Below are 18,840 nucleotides of genomic sequence, written 5' to 3'. Positions count from 1 at the left end.
CTAAAAAAACAATTGTTTATTTTATATAATTTAATTTTTTATATAGAAGTTATATTATAGTTACATTTATAATAAATTGTAACGAGATTAATGAATGCTAGAGAGAATAGTATATAAGACTTTCTCTGAAAATAGAGTCTCATAAGCTCAATCTCAAAGAAAGTTTTAGAGAGAAGGGTTCTAGGTTGGTGAGCTCCTTTCCCTTCTAAATTTCTCTGTCCTAAATCACTAATTCCTTGTGTCTTTTCTTGGAATTCAGGTTAGGAAGCTAGTTTTCGGAGGATTGAAATCCGCGAGTCGAGTTTGGGGAGAATTCTTCTTCTTCTTCTCATTTCTTGGCTATTATGAGTCCAACTTTCAGGTGAGGGAAACTAGAATGTAGGTTGTTTGATTGCACGTGAGGGCCCAGGGTGAGTGCGTCGAGCATGGAGACCCCTGTAAGTCTCTGCCTAGATGACGCCGGGCGTGGTAATTCTACGCCAGGCGTGAAAAGAGCCTTAGAGCTCTCGGGTTGGATTTAGGTCGGGCGACGACTGTCTTGTGCCGGGCGTGAGTATGCTTGGTGATTTTAAATTGAAAATGATGCTCTCGCATGTTTAAAGTTGGAGATTGGATCATGTATTTATGATATATGATGTATGGTGATGTATGATTCAGTATGCTTGGTAATAATATATATGAATGTTCAAAACGTGATTGGTATGTACTTTCATATGAGGATGATATTAATCACGATAGTGGATTGACCATGTTTCAAAGGACTGAGTTGTTGGGTTGGACATATACTAGCAAACCCACTTATATTTAAGTTAAGCATATGAATTAATGATTTTTTAATTTAATTCATCCAATACAACTTGACCTAAAATTAATATTTAATAATAAAATGTTAATAATGTATTTAGTTGGAACATAAACTGATTAGATTATATATATATATATATATATATATATATCAAAAGGTAAAAAAATGTAAAATGAGAAGATACTTTCAATATACCTATCGGATATGATGTCAATAACATGATTCAAATCGAGTAGATCCAACTACTTAACTAGTTCATAGGCACTATGACATCTTTCTAAAAAAAGATTGTCCACCAAATAGAAAAGTAACGTCAACAGAACCAGAGAATTAACACTATATGATGCATATATTACAACTTAAATTAATTATGTATATATATATTTTTATATTTTTTCAGCTTTTAATTTTAAAATATATTAATATTGTAATAAGTCAATTTGGCTAAAGTTGATTGGATTAAAATATTTTTTTAAGACAATAAAATACAATCCGATTATGTTTTATTGGATTGGATTTTAAATTAGAACAAATTCAACCTAACTTGAATCATTTACATCTCTACTTAATAACAACCAATTAAATATGTAGAACATGTAAATTGTGATTTGTAATTCCACCAAAGTGAAAGATAAAATAAAATAGAAGTACATGGTCCAGGTAATTTAATGTGCAATTTGTTAAATTTAATTCAACATTTTACTTCTTTTAACTAAATTGTCAGTTTTAAGTATGTCTCTCGATAAGTTAATTTCTTTGTCGATTTCTTGACAAAATTTAATGTCACCTATGATCATTTAAGTTTTGAACGAGCATCATCTCTAATTATTTTTTTTTTTGTTGATCGGTGTGTGTGTTTTGTTATTTAATATTTTATATTCATAGTTAAATTATAAACATTTAATATCATTTGGAGCGGAACAAATTAGAATTTCTACACGATTTATTTATTTTATTTTATTACAAACGGATTTTGTTTTATTATTTCACTAACTTGTCTTTTCTCTGTTAATTTTGCATAAAAGGCCTTAACTTGAATGCAAATAGTCGAAAGTCATACAATACAAACCCAATTTGACCCAAACTATATTTACCAATCAGAGGTGAGCCCAAAACCAATTAAAAAATAAAAACAGAACAGCAAGGCATGTAAACATGCTAGGCCAACATAGATTAATGACTTGTGTAACATTGTAAAAAAAAAAAAAAAAAAAAAAAAAAAAAAAAAAAAAAAAGAAGGCTGATTCAGTAGCCCAGAACGGGCCGTTCCCAAACTGGAACGGGCCGTTCCACACTACTGAATTGAACTACATATTGTAGTTGAGAACGGGCCGTTCCGGCAAGGAGAACGGGCCGTTCTAGGAAGGAGAACGGGCCGTTCCGGAGGGAGAATGGGTTGTTCCTGAGGGAGAACGGGCCGTTCTGGATGAGTCCCGGAACGGGCCGTTCTGTTTTCAGAACGGGCCGTTCTGGGCGTGGATTTTGTGCGTGATCTGGGAGTTCAGAACGGGCCGTTCCGGTATCGGTACGGGCCGTTCTGGCCACTCCGGATTGCCTATAAATAGGGGTGAAGGGGGGGCCGTGAGGAGTTATGGTTCTAGAGAGAAGTTTTAGAGAGAAGGTCTCTGGGTCAGTGAGCTCCTTTCTCTCCCAAATTTCTCTGTTTAACTCATTTTCTCCTCTAGATCAATAACTCCTTCTGTCTTTTCTTGAATTTCAGATTAGAAAGCTTGTTTTGGGAGGACTGAAGTTTCGAGTTGAGCCTCGAGGGGAAATTATACTTTTGATTCAGTCTTTGGCTATCTGAGCCAATCTTCAGGTAAGGGAAGCTAGATTGTTTACATGTGGCTGAATTTGTTAGTTTGGATGAGAATTTTGAACTCTTTGAATAGTTTTAGGCCGGGCGCAGGTTGAGCGTATCAGGCGTGGAAGAGCTTAGAGCTCTTGGGTTGGTGTTAGGCCAGGCGCGAGTTGACGGCACTGTGCTTGAATATATTTATGAATGAATTGATACTTATGCATGTTTAAAGTGAAGTTTTAGATCATGTATGTATGATATATGATGTATGGTGAGGTGTGATTCATATGTATGTTTTGTGATGATATATATGAATGTTTGAATATGATACGTTCATATGGTATGTATTGATCATAATGGTAGGTAGACCATTTATGATGTATGATGCATTATTGCATGTGATGTCTTATGACATGTGTATGGTTGTTGATCATGATGGTGGGCAGACCATTATGATGTATGATGCATGATTGCATGTGATGCCTATGGCATGAGTCTAGCCTAGGACTTGAGGAGAGGAAAAATATTTCGAACTGGAAGAGCTCACATAGAGTCTCTTGAGAGTGGTGCTTGGATAGGCCACTAATATATGAGAGTGGTGCTCTGGGAGGCCACTGGATTTGGGAGAGTGGTGCTCAGATAGGCCACTGGGTTGGGTGAGTCTCCTCTAAGTCCTTAGCTAGTGTTGGAGCGGGGTATGAGGTCGAGGGTTATTCCCTTAACCAAGTACTCGGGAAGGTGCGTGGATCCTTGCGGATAGTCGGTGGGCGAACTCCACAATTGACTTGGTTAATGCATGCCAAGGTCGTGGTAAGCCCGTACCCAGCTGTGCTATACCTGACGGTGGATCTGGACTTCCAAGTGTGTAAGTGACATCATCCGAGTAAACCCGAGTGAGGATTATATATCCTGTTTAGCTGTGACCGAGCGGGCGCATTGGGCGTGAAAACGGTTGGGGTGGTTTCGGTAGGATGGAATGTCACTTATACAGCTCTATTGTTATGGAGATCTCCTAGGTGTATGCGTGACGACGCATTAGATGATTGATATGTATGCCTATGTGTCATGAGTTGCATTCATTGCATGATTATTAATATGATGAAGTGTGGTGTTTGACTTCATGTTTGGTGAATGAATGATTGATTGAGATGAAAGGTTCCTTAGGGACAGGATTTGGGATGCATGTGTAGTATAGAATTTTTATTCTGTACTTGTATTATTGATCTTTGAATTCTAGCTTACCCTTCTGTTTTCCATGTGGTGGAACTGCGATGATCATACTTGGTATGGGAGCAGGTCAGGGATAGCTTGGGAGTAGAGATGATCGTTGTGAGACGAGGAGCTGAGTCTCGTGTTTTGAGTTACCATTCTGGGTAACATTTTTTTTTGTCAGTGCTTGACCGGCACTAAGGAATATTTTGGGATGACTGTACATATATGGTGCTATATTTTATATACAGAAACTTAATTATTTCGATCTTTATATTTATGCCTGTATGTATGTGTTATCCAGTTTAATATTCTCTTAGTTAACTAGTTGTAGTGCGATTCCACTAAGTGTAGAGACCGTGGCGGGTCGTTACACTTTTATGGTATCAGAGCCGGTCGAGTCTTTTAGGATACTATGTGGGGAGTGATCCTTCTAGGTTTCTGTTGTGTCATATCTCTGATATGTGTTAGCCTTTGGTGAATTGTGGGGGTATTATGTTACTAATAGGATGTTTGAATTCTTGTAGTATGGTGAGACCCCAGTATGACCAGATTGCTAGGGCCATGGAGATGATAGCCATGGCGATGCAGCAGCAGAGTGCTCACTTTGCTCATATGGAGGCAGGTAGAGCTGCGGCTGAGGCAGCTAGAGCTGCGGCTGATGCAGCTAGACCGGTGGTCTCTCAGGAGGGGAGAGATTTAGCAGAGTTCAGGGGATGTCAGCCTCCTCAGTTCAGAGGGGATTCAGATCCTGATGTGGCGGATCAGTGGTTGAGGGATATGGAGAAGATTTTTAGTGTTTTAGGATCTTCTGATGAGAGAAAGTTGGCTTATGCAGTTTACATGCTGGGGGGCGAGGCTGAGTACTGGTGGAGAGGCACCAGGCAGATGTTAGAGAGCAGGGGTGTGCCTGTTGACTGGGATTGCTTCAGGAGGGTCTTTTTTGAGAAATATTTCCCGGATAGCGTTAGATACGCTAAGGAGGCAGAGTTCATGAGATTACATCAGGGGAGCTTGTCTGTTTCTGAGTATGCTATGAGGTTTGAGCATCTAGCTCGTTTCTACTCTCAGGCCATATCCGAGGCTTGGAGATGTAGAAAGTTTGCGGAGGGATTGAGGCACGAGCTGAAGAGGGTTATAGTCCCCATGTCCATAGTAGAGTTTCCTGCCTTGGTTGAGAAGGCAAAGACTGTTGAGAGTTTGGAGAGTGGTGGTAGCAGCGGTAAGGCTGCTAGAGTTCAGGAGGGATCATCTGGGTCCAGGAGGGGAGGCCAGCAGAGGGGACCTTATGACAGACCTGTACAGTCTCAGAGAGGAGTTGTTAGTAGGGGACCTCGACCTGTTACTCCTTAGGGCGGAGCACAGTCGATGCGGTGTTATCGATGTGGAGGAGCACATATGGTGAGAGATTGTTCCCTTCCGGGGAATGTTTGCTTCAGATGTGGTAGGCCAGGCCACATCTCTAGAGATTGTTAGACACCGGCGACTTCATCTGGGAGTGCCCCGAGGCCACCCAGACCTACAGCTGCGGGGAGAGTGTTTGCATTGTCAGGTGCAGAGGCTTCTACTTCATCAGACTTAGTGAAGGGAAAGGGGAAGGCAGCAGGTGAGGATGTTTTATTTTTATTCGATTCTGGAGCCACGCATTCTTTTATTTCTGTTGATTGTGTGAAGAGATTGAGTTTGTCAGTATCTTCCTTGCATGTTGATTTGTTTGTGTCTACTCCGGCTTCAGTTTCTGTGGTGACGTCGGAGATGTGTGTGAGATGCCCGATAGAGGTGTCTGGTAGGAGGTTCCGAGTGAACCTGATTGTGTTGCCCATGGTGGATATCGACATAATCTTAGGGATGGATTGGTTATCTGCCCATCACATCCTTATAGATTGTGCTCGGAGAGAGAGTTGATGTTTCCTCAGTTGGAGGATGAGGTGTTGGTATCAGCGAGTCAGGCTGAGCAGTTGATGAGGGATGGAGCTGAGTGCTTCATGTTGTTTGCAACTTTGAGTATTGAGACAGAGAGAGCTATCGCTGGGATCGAGATTGTCAGTGAATTTCCTGAGGTGTTTCCAGATGATGTGCCAGGATTGCCACCCAGGCGTGATGTTGAGTTTAGCATTGATCTGGTACCGGGTGCAGGACCGGTATCAGTGGCTCCTTATAGGATGGCTCCAGCTGAGTTGGTAGAGCTGAAGACACAAATTGAGGATTTGTTGGAGAAACAGATGGTGAGGCCCAGTGTTTCTCCTTGGGGTGCTCCGGTACTGTTAGTGAAGAAGAAAGATGGTGGGGCCCGTTTGTGTGTTGATTATCGGCAGCTGAATAAATTAACGATAAAGAATAAATATCCCCTTCCAAGGATTGATGATTTGATGGATCAGCTGAGGGGAGCTTCAGTGTTTTCAAAGATTGATTTGAGATCCGGATATCACCAGATTAGGGTGAAGGAGAGTGACATACCGAAGACTGCCTTTAGGACTAGGTATGGTCACTATGAGTATGTGGTGATGCCTTTTGGTGTCACTAATGCTCCAGCAGTGTTCATGGATTACATGAACAGGATCTTTAGACCGTTCTTGGACAGATTTGTGGTGGTCTTCATTGATGATATTTTGGTGTATTCTAGATCATTGGAGGATCACCGTGAGCATTTGAGGTCGGTTTTGGAGGTGTTAAGAGAGAGACAGTTGTATGCCAAACTGTCCAAGTGTGAGTTTTGGTTGTCCGAGGTGAGATTTTTGGGGCATGTGATATCGGCAGAGGGGATTGCAGTAGATCCAGCCAAGGTGGAGGCTGTGATTCAGTGGGAGCGTCCGATGACTGCTACAGAGATTAGGAGTTTTCTTGGGTTGGCGGGTTACTATCGGAGGTTCATTGAGGGTTTTTCTCGAATAGTAATGCCTTTGACTCAACTGACTCGAAAAGATCAACCTTTTGTTTGGACGGACGCTTGTGAGCAGAGTTTTCAGGAACTAAAGAGACGGTTAACCACTTCTCCAGTTTTGGTGTTACCTAACACTGGTGAGCATTTTGATGTGTTCTGTGATGCTTCTCACCAGGGGTTAGGTTGTGTGTTGATGCAGGGAGGGAGAGTAGTTGCATATGCTTCGAGGCAACTGAAGACCCATGAGAGAAATTATCCTACTCATGATTTGGAGCTTGCAGCTGTGGTATTTGCCTTGAAGTCGTGGAGGCACTATCTGTATGGTGCGAGATTCAGTGTATACAGTGATCACAAGAGTTTGAAATATCTGTTTGATCAGAAAGAGTTGAATATGAGGCAGAGGAGGTGGATGGAATTTCTAAAGGACTTCGATTTCCAGTTGATGTATCATCCTGGAAAGGCGAATGTGGTAGCTGATGCATTGAGTAGGAAATCCATTCACATGTCGGCTATGATGATTAGGGAGTTGGAGTTGATTGAACAGTTCCGAGATTTGAGATTAGAGGTGGAGGTTGTTCAGGATCACATTAGCTGTGGTATGATCACCATAACTAATGAGTTCTTGAAGCAGGTGGGAACTAAACAGTTACAGGATCCAGAGTTGTTAAGGACTTTGGGATTACTTGGTACTGAGAGGGCAGCTGGTTTTGAGCTTGGTACTGATGGGATTCTAAGATTCAGAGGTCGAATTTGTCTGCCTTGTGATTCAGAGTTGAGGAGAGTTGTTCTAGAGGAGGGACACATGAGTCGTCTTAGCATACATCCTGGTATGACTAAGATGTATCAAGACATCAAGAAAAGTTTTTGGTGGCCTGGTATGAAGAAGGAGATAGCAGAGTTTGTAGCCGCTTGTTTGACTTGTCAGAAGGCGAAGATTGAGCATCAGAGGCCCGGAGGGGTTTTACAGTTGATGGAGATTCCTGAGTGGAAGTGGGATAGTGTCACTATGGACTTTGTGGTTGGATTGCCTAGGACAACTAGGAACAGTGACTCTATCTGGGTGATTGTTGATAGGTTGACAAAGTGTGCTCATTTTCTTCCTGTCAACAAGAGGTGGTCCTTGGAGAGGCTTGCACAGTTATATATCCAAGAGATAGTACGGCTGCATGGAGTGCCTTCCAGTATTATTTCTGACAGAGATCCAAGGTTTACTTCAAGGTTTTGGCAGACTCTACATCAGGCGTTGGGAACGAGATTGAGGTTGAGTTCCGCCTATCATCCACAGACAGATGGTCAGTCGGAAAGGACAATTCAGTCACTAGAGGATCTTCTGAGAGCTTGTGTGTTGGACCATCTGGGTAGCTGGGAGGAGGTGTTGCCATTGGTAGAGTTTACCTATAATAATAGTTATCATGCGAGTATTGGCATGGCACCTTTTGAGGCTCTATATGGCAGGAGGTGTAGGACTCCATTATGTTGGTATCAGGAGGGTGAGTCAGTAGTGGTTGGTCCAGAGTTAGTTCTTCAGACTACTGAGATGGTGAGACAGATTCAGGAGAGGTTGAGAGCTACTCAGAATCGACAAAAGTCTTATGCTGATAAGAGGAGGAGACCTCTAGAGTTTGAGGAGGGAGAGCATGTGTTTCTCAGGGTGACACCCACTACTGGAGTGGGAAGGGCTGTAAGGGCCAAGAAACTCACACCGAAGTTCATTGGTCCTTATCAGATCCTTCGTCGTGTAGGTCCAGTAGCTTATCAGTTGGCGTTACCTCCGATTCTGTCCAACCTGCATGATGTGTTTCACGTTTCACAGTTGAGGAAGTACATCAGAGACCCGAGTCACGTGATAGAGATGGATGAGGTGCAAGTTAGAGAAAACTTGACTTACGAGAAGAGACCGATAGCTGTAATTGATCACAAGTTGAAAGAGCTTCGAGGCAAGTCTATTAGCTTAGTGAAGATTCTTTGGGATGCAGCTACTAGTGAGGCAACCTGGGAAGAAGAGAGTCGGTTCAAGGAACAGTATCCATTCCTCTTTTCAGGTAAGCCTATTTTCGGGGACGAAAATTCTTATTTGTTGGGGAGTATTGTAACATTGTAAAAAAAAAAAAAAAAAAAAAAAGGCTGATTCAGTAGCCCAGAACGGGCCGTTCCCAAACTGGAACGGGCCGTTCCACACTACTGAATTGAACTACATATTGTAGTTGAGAACGGGCCGTTCCGGCAAGGAGAACGGGCCGTTCTAGGAAGGAGAACGGGCCGTTCCGGAGGGAGAATGGGCTGTTCCTGAGGGAGAACGGGCCGTTCTGGATGAGTCCCGGAACGGGCCGTTCTGTTTTCAGAACGGGCCGTTCTGGGCGTGGATTTTGTGCGTGATCTGGGAGTTCAGAACGGGCCGTTCCGGTATCGGTACGGGCCGTTCTGGCCACTCCGGATTGCCTATAAATAGGGGTGAAGGGGGGGCCGTGAGGAGTTATGGTTCTAGAGAGAAGTTTTAGAGAGAAGGTCTCTGGGTCAGTGAGCTCCTTTCTCTCCCAAATTTCTCTGTTTAACTCATTTTCTCCTCTAGATCAATAACTTCTTCTGTCTTTTCTTGAATTTCAGATTAGAAAGCTTGTTTTGGGAGGACTGAAGTTTCGAGTTGAGCCTCGAGGGGAAATTATACTTTTGATTCAGTCTTTGGCTATCTGAGCCAATCTTCAGGTAAGGGAAGCTAGATTGTTTACATGTGGCTGAATTTGTTAGTTTGGATGAGAATTTTGAACTCTTTGAATAGTTTTAGGCCGGGCGCAGGTTGAGCGTATCAGGCGTGGAAGAGCTTAGAGCTCTTGGGTTGGTGTTAGGCTAGGCGCGAGTTGACGGCACTGTGCTTGAATATATTTATGAATGAATTGATACTTATGCATGTTTAAAGTTGAAGTTTTAGATCATGTATGTATGATATATGATGTATGGTGAGGTGTGATTCATATGTATGTTTTGTGATGATATATATGAATGTTTGAATATGATACGTTCATATGGTATGTATTGATCATAATGGTAGGTAGACCATTTATGATGTATGATGCATTATTGCATGTGATGTCTTATGACATGTGTATGGTTGTTGATCATGATGGTGGGCAGACCATTATGATGTATGATGCATGATTGCATGTGATGCCTATGGCATGAGTCTAGCCTAGGACTTGAGGAGAGGAAAAATATTTCGAACTGGAAGAGCTCACATAGAGTCTCTTGAGAGTGGTGCTTGGATAGGCCACTAATATATGAGAGTGGTGCTCTGGGAGGCCACTGGATTTGGGAGAGTGGTGCTCAGATAGGCCACTGGGTTGGGTGAGTCTCCTCTAAGTCCTTAGCTAGTGTTGGAGCGGGGTATGAGGTCGAGGGTTATTCCCTTAACCAAGTACTCGGGAAGGTGCGTGGATCCTTGCGGATAGTCGGTGGGCGAACTCCACAATTGACTTGGTTAATGCATGCCAAGGTCGTGGTAAGCCCGTACCCAGTTGTGCTATACCTGACGGTGGATCTGGACTTCCAAGTGTGTAAGTGACATCATCCGAGTAAACCCGAGTGAGGATTATATATCCTGTTTAGCTGTGACCGAGCGGGCGCATTGGGCGTGAAAACGGTTGGGGTGGTTTCGGTAGGATGGAATGTCACTTATACAACTCTATTGTTATGGAGATCTCCTAGGTGTATGCGTGACGACGCATTAGATGATTGATATGTATGCCTATCTGTCATGAGTTGCATTCATTGCATGATTATTAATATGATGAAGTGTGGTGTTTGACTTCATGTTTGGTGAATGAATGATTGATTGAGATGAAAGGTTCCTTAGGGACAGGATTTGGGATGCATGTGTAGTATAGAATTTTTATTCTGTACTTGTATTATTGATCTTTGAATTCTAGCTTACCCTTCTGTTTTCCATGTGGTGGAACTGCGATGATCATACTTGGTATGGGAGCAGGTCAGGGATAGCTTGGGAGTAGAGATGATCGTTGTGAGACGAGGAGCTGAGTCTCGTGTTTTGAGTTACCATTCTGGGTAACATTTTTTTTTGTCAGTGCTTGACCGGCACTAAGGAATATTTTGGGATGACTGTACATATATGGTGCTATATTTTATATACAGAAACTTAATTATTTCGATCTTTATATTTATGCCTGTATGTATGTGTTATCCAGTTTAATATTCTCTTAGTTAACTAGTTGTAGTGCGATTCCACTAAGTGTAGAGACCGTGGCGGGTCGTTACAACTTGTTTGATTGAAGGAAAATAAATAGTAGATAAAATGGGTGGAGAGAAATAAGTGAGTAAAAAAAAGTAATAAATAAAGTAAAAATTTGATTGTTTGATTGAAAATAACTAGTGAGAAATAATATTATGTTTAATAAGATGGAAAGAAATAGGTGAGAAATAAAATATATAAAAAAGATAGGAGATAAATAAATAATATTTTTATAAAAAATTTATTAATTATCTTTTATTTTAATCGTCTAAATAAATAAATTATATAAATAAATAAATGATATTTTAAAATAAAATAAATAACTAATTAAAAGTAAGTAAATACTTTTAAAATAATATTTTTTAGATTGCATATTAATTAAAATAATAAATTTAAATTAAGTAGATAAAATAAACATTTAAAAATACGTACATTAAATTCTAAACTTTCGATCGAATAAACGCAATTTCTATTTGATTGAATGTTTATTTCTGTTCGATTGAAATTGTATTTGAATAAAAAGTGAGTAATGTTTTATTTTAGTAACGTATTCAAATAAAAAGTTTATTTTAGTAACATATTATTTGAATGTAAGTAATATTTTATTTGAATATGAATAAATTTTAAGTGTATTATTCGGATGGAAGTAACATTTTATTCAAATTCCAATGAATTTTGTAATAATTCGTTGTGATTTCTATATTTAATAGAATAAAACAATTAACAATGGAAAGCAATTATAATATACTTAAGATTAATGCATTCATATCACCTAGATACATGTACTAAAATGTGTCTGGCCGTGTTTGTTATAATCCATCAAATATGAAATAAAAATTACAGTTAGCAGCCAAACAATATTTATACACATTGGTTACATTAAAATAACCTAACAAAAATAGCGAGTCAACCACTAGCATGGCCTCACCAGAGTCACCATTTGCCTTTAATTAATATTGTCTTACTCTTATGAAAACATGATTATCATAATCCAACCACCAATAAATATGTAAGAATAAGCTAGATTTCAAATGAATCAACATATAAAGAGTATAAAAGAAATAAAACTATATTAACTACAACATTAGCACGTAAATCATGCAACATAACTTAATATGATCTACAACTTAGTACCACACCTGATCACCTAAACATGGCATTCAACATCTTACAAGAATAAGCACTTCAACAACATATGAAAAAATCATATTTCACCACACCAATATCATTCAATTCATGAAATCAACAAGCATGTGAACAACATCAAAACACACTACATTATATGCATGCACCTCAACTAATTTGTCATCACGCATTCACCTACAAAGATTTTCGACACAAAGATGAACAATCTAAGTGATTTGACCCTATTGAACCAACTCAATCATTTTCATACCTTACACGCCTGTTAGATCAATAATTAATTCGGGATATTGATTCCTATCTTTTGATTTCTCAAATGTTATTACTTAAACTAAAAAAGTTTAGTACCACCATCAGGTATAACATAGTTTGGGTGTAAGCTTACCATAACATTAACATGCATTAACCAAGTCTCTTATGGATAAAAACCCAATTAACTATCCTCACAATATCACTCACCTCTCCAATAATCAATTAAGGATTATAATCTTTGACTTTATACCTTACTCCAACATTGACTAAGGATCTAGAGAGGACTCGCTAATCCACTCCAAGAGTTTAACATCTACTCATTCAGGGTTTTCAATAATTGACCTCCCAAAGCGTCACACCAATATCCTCATAATGAAATATTAAACTTTCAAAACAAATCATTTCCTTTAATCCTTAAGCAATCAACATGCCTAAATGCTTATAACACTCACAACATCAACACCTCAATAGGTCAATAAAATCACACCTAAATATCTATAGCACTCTCAATATCACACTTCAATAACATACATATATATGCATTACGTTAGGTCAATAAATATATATTTAAAAACATTATTCAATTTATAGCATACCAATGTTTTTCAACAATTTTAACAATACAATCATCTATATATATCATCACATATCAACATACATTCAACAACATTCAACTATCAACGGTTAAATCATCAATATGCATTATTTCACGTCAATATATAAAGAACTAGTAACATATATTAACATACACGTGTAATCGATACAACTATGACATGCATGTTCAATTCATAATTTTCACCAATTTAATCATGTAGTGACGAATTCAAGCAGTAAACAACAAGCATTCATTTCACAAATTCCCCTTACTCAATGGTCACTTTAACTACAATATGGATCGAAATGACCAAAATTTGCTCGAAGCTACCAATAGCTCACTCGGAGTGACTAACAACTCGCTTGAAGCGACCAAAATTTGTTCTAACCAACCTAAATCAAATAGCATCTTTGAATCTTTTCACGTATTCACTTTGAGCGGCCCCTATGTGTGCTTTGAGCAAGAAAGCATAGAAAACATGCATGAGTTTGAGAAAACCTAACAATTAAAGAACAACTTCTAATACTTTCAACTCATACAATAATACATGCATGCAAACTCAAAATCTTATAGTTATTAAAACATGCAAAACAAAATGAGACATACAAGAACAACAACACACCAATCAAATCATCAAATCTTTCCTTCTCAACCAAGAACACTAAGATCACCAAGTCTTATTCTCAATCTCAATTTCAATTCTTACCAAAGCATGAATTAACATGACAAAACATCATACACAACTTTAGAAAATCAAACAACCATTTTTCCTTACCTTCGGAATCTAAGAAAGTAGAGGCGAAGGAAAAAAAATGAGTTTTGCATTCTCACTCTACATGTAACCTCTGCACAACTCACTCCGATTCCCAGTAATGCGGGCTTCAAACCACCACTTTGTTACTCAATCACGAATCTCTACACCCTCAGAAAGGTTTTGAAGGAGAAGGAAGAATCTCATGATCTAAAGTTCCTATCTCTAACTTCTCTATAAAATTGTGGAGTTATGAACTTATGAAGTTTATTCCTCAAGATTCGTTTTATATACTTTGATCTTCCTTAGACCAACTTTTACGTACTTAAGTTATATTCTCTATAACTTAAATTTAAAGTTATTATATCTCTAACTTCCACCCCACAAAAGCTACAACAATAGAGCAACATATGAAATGAAACACCTAATTACATATATCTAAAACATATATAATTAAGGAAGCATGGTGTTACAAATTTTAAGTGTGTATTGTTCATTTTCTCACTGATTTATGAACTACACCTTTTTATTTTTTTATTAACAAGTTTCTTCGATACCAAATGATTATGAAATTTTTTTCCTCAGTATTTCGTCTCTTTATCATATTTCTTCACCATTTCACACATATCAAACGAAGCATAAAGGAAAATAAGCAAAAAAAAAAAAAAGATGTTGTTTGTATTTTTTTTTTACTTGTACAATTTTTTCTTTCTTTCATATTTTCCCCCAAAATCATCCTTATCTCTCTCCCCCTCCCATATAACCCTTTCTACTTCTTTATTTATTTTTTTATTATATATATATATATATATATATATATATATATATATATATATATATATATATATATATATAACAGAAGTGTAAGAAAAGAAAAAAAAAAAAAGAGAAAATGTTCTTACTCTCGCACTATTCATCTTATAGTTGAATTTTTAAAGTTACCATGAAAAACCAAAATATTTCACAAGTTCTGGAAAACCAATGTCGTAACACAATGTTACATGGCATGCAAAGTTCCAAACTTATCGAAGGAAATGAATATCCCTAATTTGATTATAGGCACACAAAAAAAAAAAAGAGGTAATTTTTTGTTTTCCCTAAATTGTTAATTTAGCAACATTCGTCATTGTTGGTTTGATAGAAAAAATTATCAATTTTTACCTTTATTAAATTATCTTTCCTAACGTTATTTTTTTAATATTAAATTTAAGATTCAAATTCAAGATTTTGATGTTTGAAAGTCAAGTACAACATTTATTAAATTAAACTTTTGTTTATTTAATTTGAAACATAATATTGTTTTTCCCACTATTTCATCATTCAATTTTAAAAAGAATCTTGCAATGCAAAATTGGATATGTTTATTTATTTACTTAATGCATTAACATTAAATATGTTAATGATTGAGTTTGTTTTATAGATTCATTAAAATCATCATTAGAATTAGTCTAATGATGAAAAGTTGAAATAATATACATATATTTCATAAACTCAAACCTTATTAATTATAACTATGTTGTACATGACCAATTGACTTACTATTTTATTGTTTACTTTTTAAAATTTATCTTTCAACTTATTGCAAAATGTGGCGATTAAAATTTATAATCTACTTCAATAAAGTAACTTATTGTATTATATATTTTTTTGTTGTCAATAACAAGACAAACACCTTAAATTTAATATTTTTAAAATATATTTTTCTCAAATTTATAGGGGCATATCTCTTAATTTTATTCTTATTTTATTTAATAAAACACCCACAATGAATAATAAATATGTATTATTTTTTAAATAAAATTAATAATGATTTCATTTAAATATAAATATTCCTATATATATATATATATATATATATATATATATATATATATATATATATATATGCAAACCTGTTAGGAAAAAACGTGTATTAAAAAGTAATTTTATTCAAGGATTCATAATTATATTATTTTAATTGTTAAATCTTACGTGTTATTAAAATTAAAATGGTCTAGAAAATAAAAGAAGAATCTAGACAGATAGTTATATGTTTATGAAACATATAGATAATAACTGTATGTTCTGTAAGATTCAACAATTAATCTTGCATGTTATAAAAATTAAACACATATATATTTTTTTTGTTTATGAATTTTAACATAGCAATTTAATTTCTTCATGCGAATATGTACATATAGGATTCGCCGTCGTTTGTAGGGTTGCATTGCACTAAAGAAAATAGCTCGATCCAAATGCAAAGGAGATTAGATTGAGCAAAACGAATGATAACTGAATTGAACTTTGACACTTTATTTCCTTAAATTAAATTAAAATCACATTTCCGCTAAGCTTTTTGTTAGTGCACTTTAATCTTAATTAATGGCCCAGCTAAGCAAATGCACTTTTTTTTCTTGCTTATGATAATGGAGACAAAATAACGAGAGACAAATTTAAAATACAAATTGAAGCAAAAAAATATTAATTTTAAATTAAAAGAGTTGTTAAGAAGAAAACATGTGCCATGGAAAATCCTTTTGTGTTCTTTATGAGACATTTTTATTTTATTTAATAAGTATTTTAGTATGTGTTATATAAATAAATATTATTTTATATAATTAATATTTTAAAATTAATAATTTAATATGTAAAATATATTTTAATAAAAAAATTATAATAAACAAATATAGTTAAATGTATAAATTACATTTGAATATATAATGAGTATTTTAAACTGTGAGTAAAATAATTTTACTTATTAATTTTTAAATATTAAAATTTAATTTAAAAATTAAAAAATTAAAGAGATAAATAGATAATTAACTTAACATATAAATAAAATAAAACAGTAATTTTTAGTTAGTTAAGAAAGATTTTTCCTAATTATAAAAATACTTGAAATTTACATTAAAACATTAAAAATTTAATTGAGAGGCGAAGGTCACTCTCTAAATTATGTATTTTAATGTAAATTTAAGAATAAATTTAATAAGTGTCTGAATGAAAAATAATATAATAACGTTGTTGCATTATTTTAGGACAACACTGGTAAAAAGATTGTTTTAATATATACCATGGAATAAGCAGACATGCATGATGCATCCATACATGACCATACATTCGATGAGGAATAATTAAGGTTTCTCGTACCTGATTGTCATACTTAACAGATAACATAAATATATATAAATACGTCTATGAATGCATGACTTGACACGTGTCCCCAATATTGACCGTTTGACTGGCCGTGATGCTTCAAAAGGTTAGCATGTTTTTTTTTTTTTTTAATTTGAAAATATTGTTATTTTAAAATTATAATAAAAAATTTGATTGGATAAAATTTATAAATTAAGGTATATAATAATGAGTGATATATTTATCAAACTTATTATAATTAATGTATATGATATTTGAAATTATTACTAATTAATGTTAGTATATAATAATGCTTTTATTAAAAAAAAAGTGAATTATTTATTATATTTTAAAATTACTTATCTTATATTTATATCTTATTTCAATTTTTTTTCTATTATAATATCAAAGTGAATTTTTTTATGATATTTTAAAAAAATCACAATAAATTTTATAAATAAGAGGATAATACTTTGTTATAAAATGTATTGAAAAAGACAATGTATTATCAAGTTAGTAAAATAATTGATGTAATAAATTTAACTATTTTTAAATGATCATAATTTAACTTATTGAAATATTGATAAGAAAATATAAAAGAGAAAAATAAATTGTAAAACTTATTGTATTTGTTTAGATGAAGTTCATTTAATATTTCAACTACAAGAAAATTATAGACAAGACAAAAAAGTAAAATAAAATACAATAAAATTATTAACAATGTGCATTAAAATATGTTTATATATGGTGAATATGAATGGTGAAGAAAAACCATCGATAGGTGAATGAAGATGTGATAGGTAAGATAAATCTAAAAAGGAATGAAGGTAAAGAAAAGTTTGTAAAGGACCTAAAGTAATTACCCATGTGCCATTGAAGAAATGTAGTAGAAAAACAAAATTGAAAGGTAAATGAAGATCAATTGAGAAGGTAAATATGAAAAGGAGTGAGAAGAAATAAAATTTTATAGAGATTTTATAACAATTCCCTATATTCGTTAAAGAAACATAGGATCCGAAGAAAGAAAAAAAAGTGAAATAAAATGAAATTCATCATATCTACATCTATATATTATTATAGGCAGATCAATCTTCTTAGTATTATATGCATTTTCTTATGATATTTCAAGTTTTTTATGAAAATTATTTGTATTTAATTGTTGAAATTCAATTTATTAAATGCTAGTAAATTTATTTTACAATTAATAAAGAACATTTGAATTTTAACATGATAAAAATTTGTAGAAAAAAATGGATCCAAACTATGTGCATCTTCCACCCAAAACTTAAAAAAAAAATAGTTTCATCACTCGATCACACACAAACAAAAATTAAGTGTAATACCACAACATACAACAAAAAAATCAACCAAAAATATTTTTTAGCTTCTCTTACCTTGAAGTCAAAGTAAAATAAACAAAGAAAGAAGAAAGGAACACATTTGAGCTATCATTAAAGCACCACTATAACACTACCTTGATTCTTAGCTTTTGGGCTTGGAATTAACAATCCAATGATGATCCTTATGTACTTGAGAAGCCTAGAAGAAAAAGTAAAATCAAAATCTCAGAGTCCCTCTCTTTAAGGTTTTGCAATAATTAAATTTATGAAGCTTAATTCTTAAAAAAAAAAAATTCTTCTCTCCTTAAAATGAAATTGGACCTCTGTCTAGAGAAATATTATAAAACGCCTAATGATTCCTCAAGAATTCCTTAACTCCCAAAGTCTCTTAACACCACTCCTTCGAACACCACAACATATAATTATTGCTTAAGAGACAATAATTCATAAAAACTTATAGTGTTACAATTAACCATGCATTTTGTTTTTGAAGAACATTATAATATATTCAATTACAATAAAATATTAAATAATTATTTTTAAAAGTTTTGGGAAGGTATGGACATGTCTAAAAAAAATTATAAATATTATTAAAAAATAAAAATAAAGTTTTAAAAAATATTTTCAATTGAATAAAAAGTAAACATCTAATATGGTTCTTGAAAGATGGTAGATGTGGTCAATAGGTCGCTTAAAGATTTTTTGTGACATC

General features: G+C 34.9%; 1 long non-coding RNA gene across 1 annotated transcript; it reads left to right on the top strand.

Annotated features, from left to right (window-relative positions):
• Positions 1-8,795: 8,795 nt before the first annotated feature.
• Positions 8,796-10,859, top strand: LOC145952903 (uncharacterized). Its single transcript, XR_014430398.1, has 2 exons — positions 8,796-9,396; positions 10,673-10,859. It is a non-coding gene; the product is annotated as an uncharacterized LOC145952903 (long non-coding RNA).
• The last annotated feature ends 7,981 nt before the right edge of the window (positions 10,860-18,840 follow it).

Source organism: Cajanus cajan, chromosome 10, assembly GCF_000230855.2.
Source record: "Cajanus cajan strain Asha chromosome 10, NIPB_CcT2T_4, whole genome shotgun sequence".
In the NCBI taxonomy this organism is placed as follows: Eukaryota; Viridiplantae; Streptophyta; class Magnoliopsida; order Fabales; family Fabaceae; genus Cajanus; species Cajanus cajan.
The sequence above is the reverse complement of the archived record's forward strand: the minus strand, read 5'-3'. Positions and strand labels throughout refer to the sequence as shown.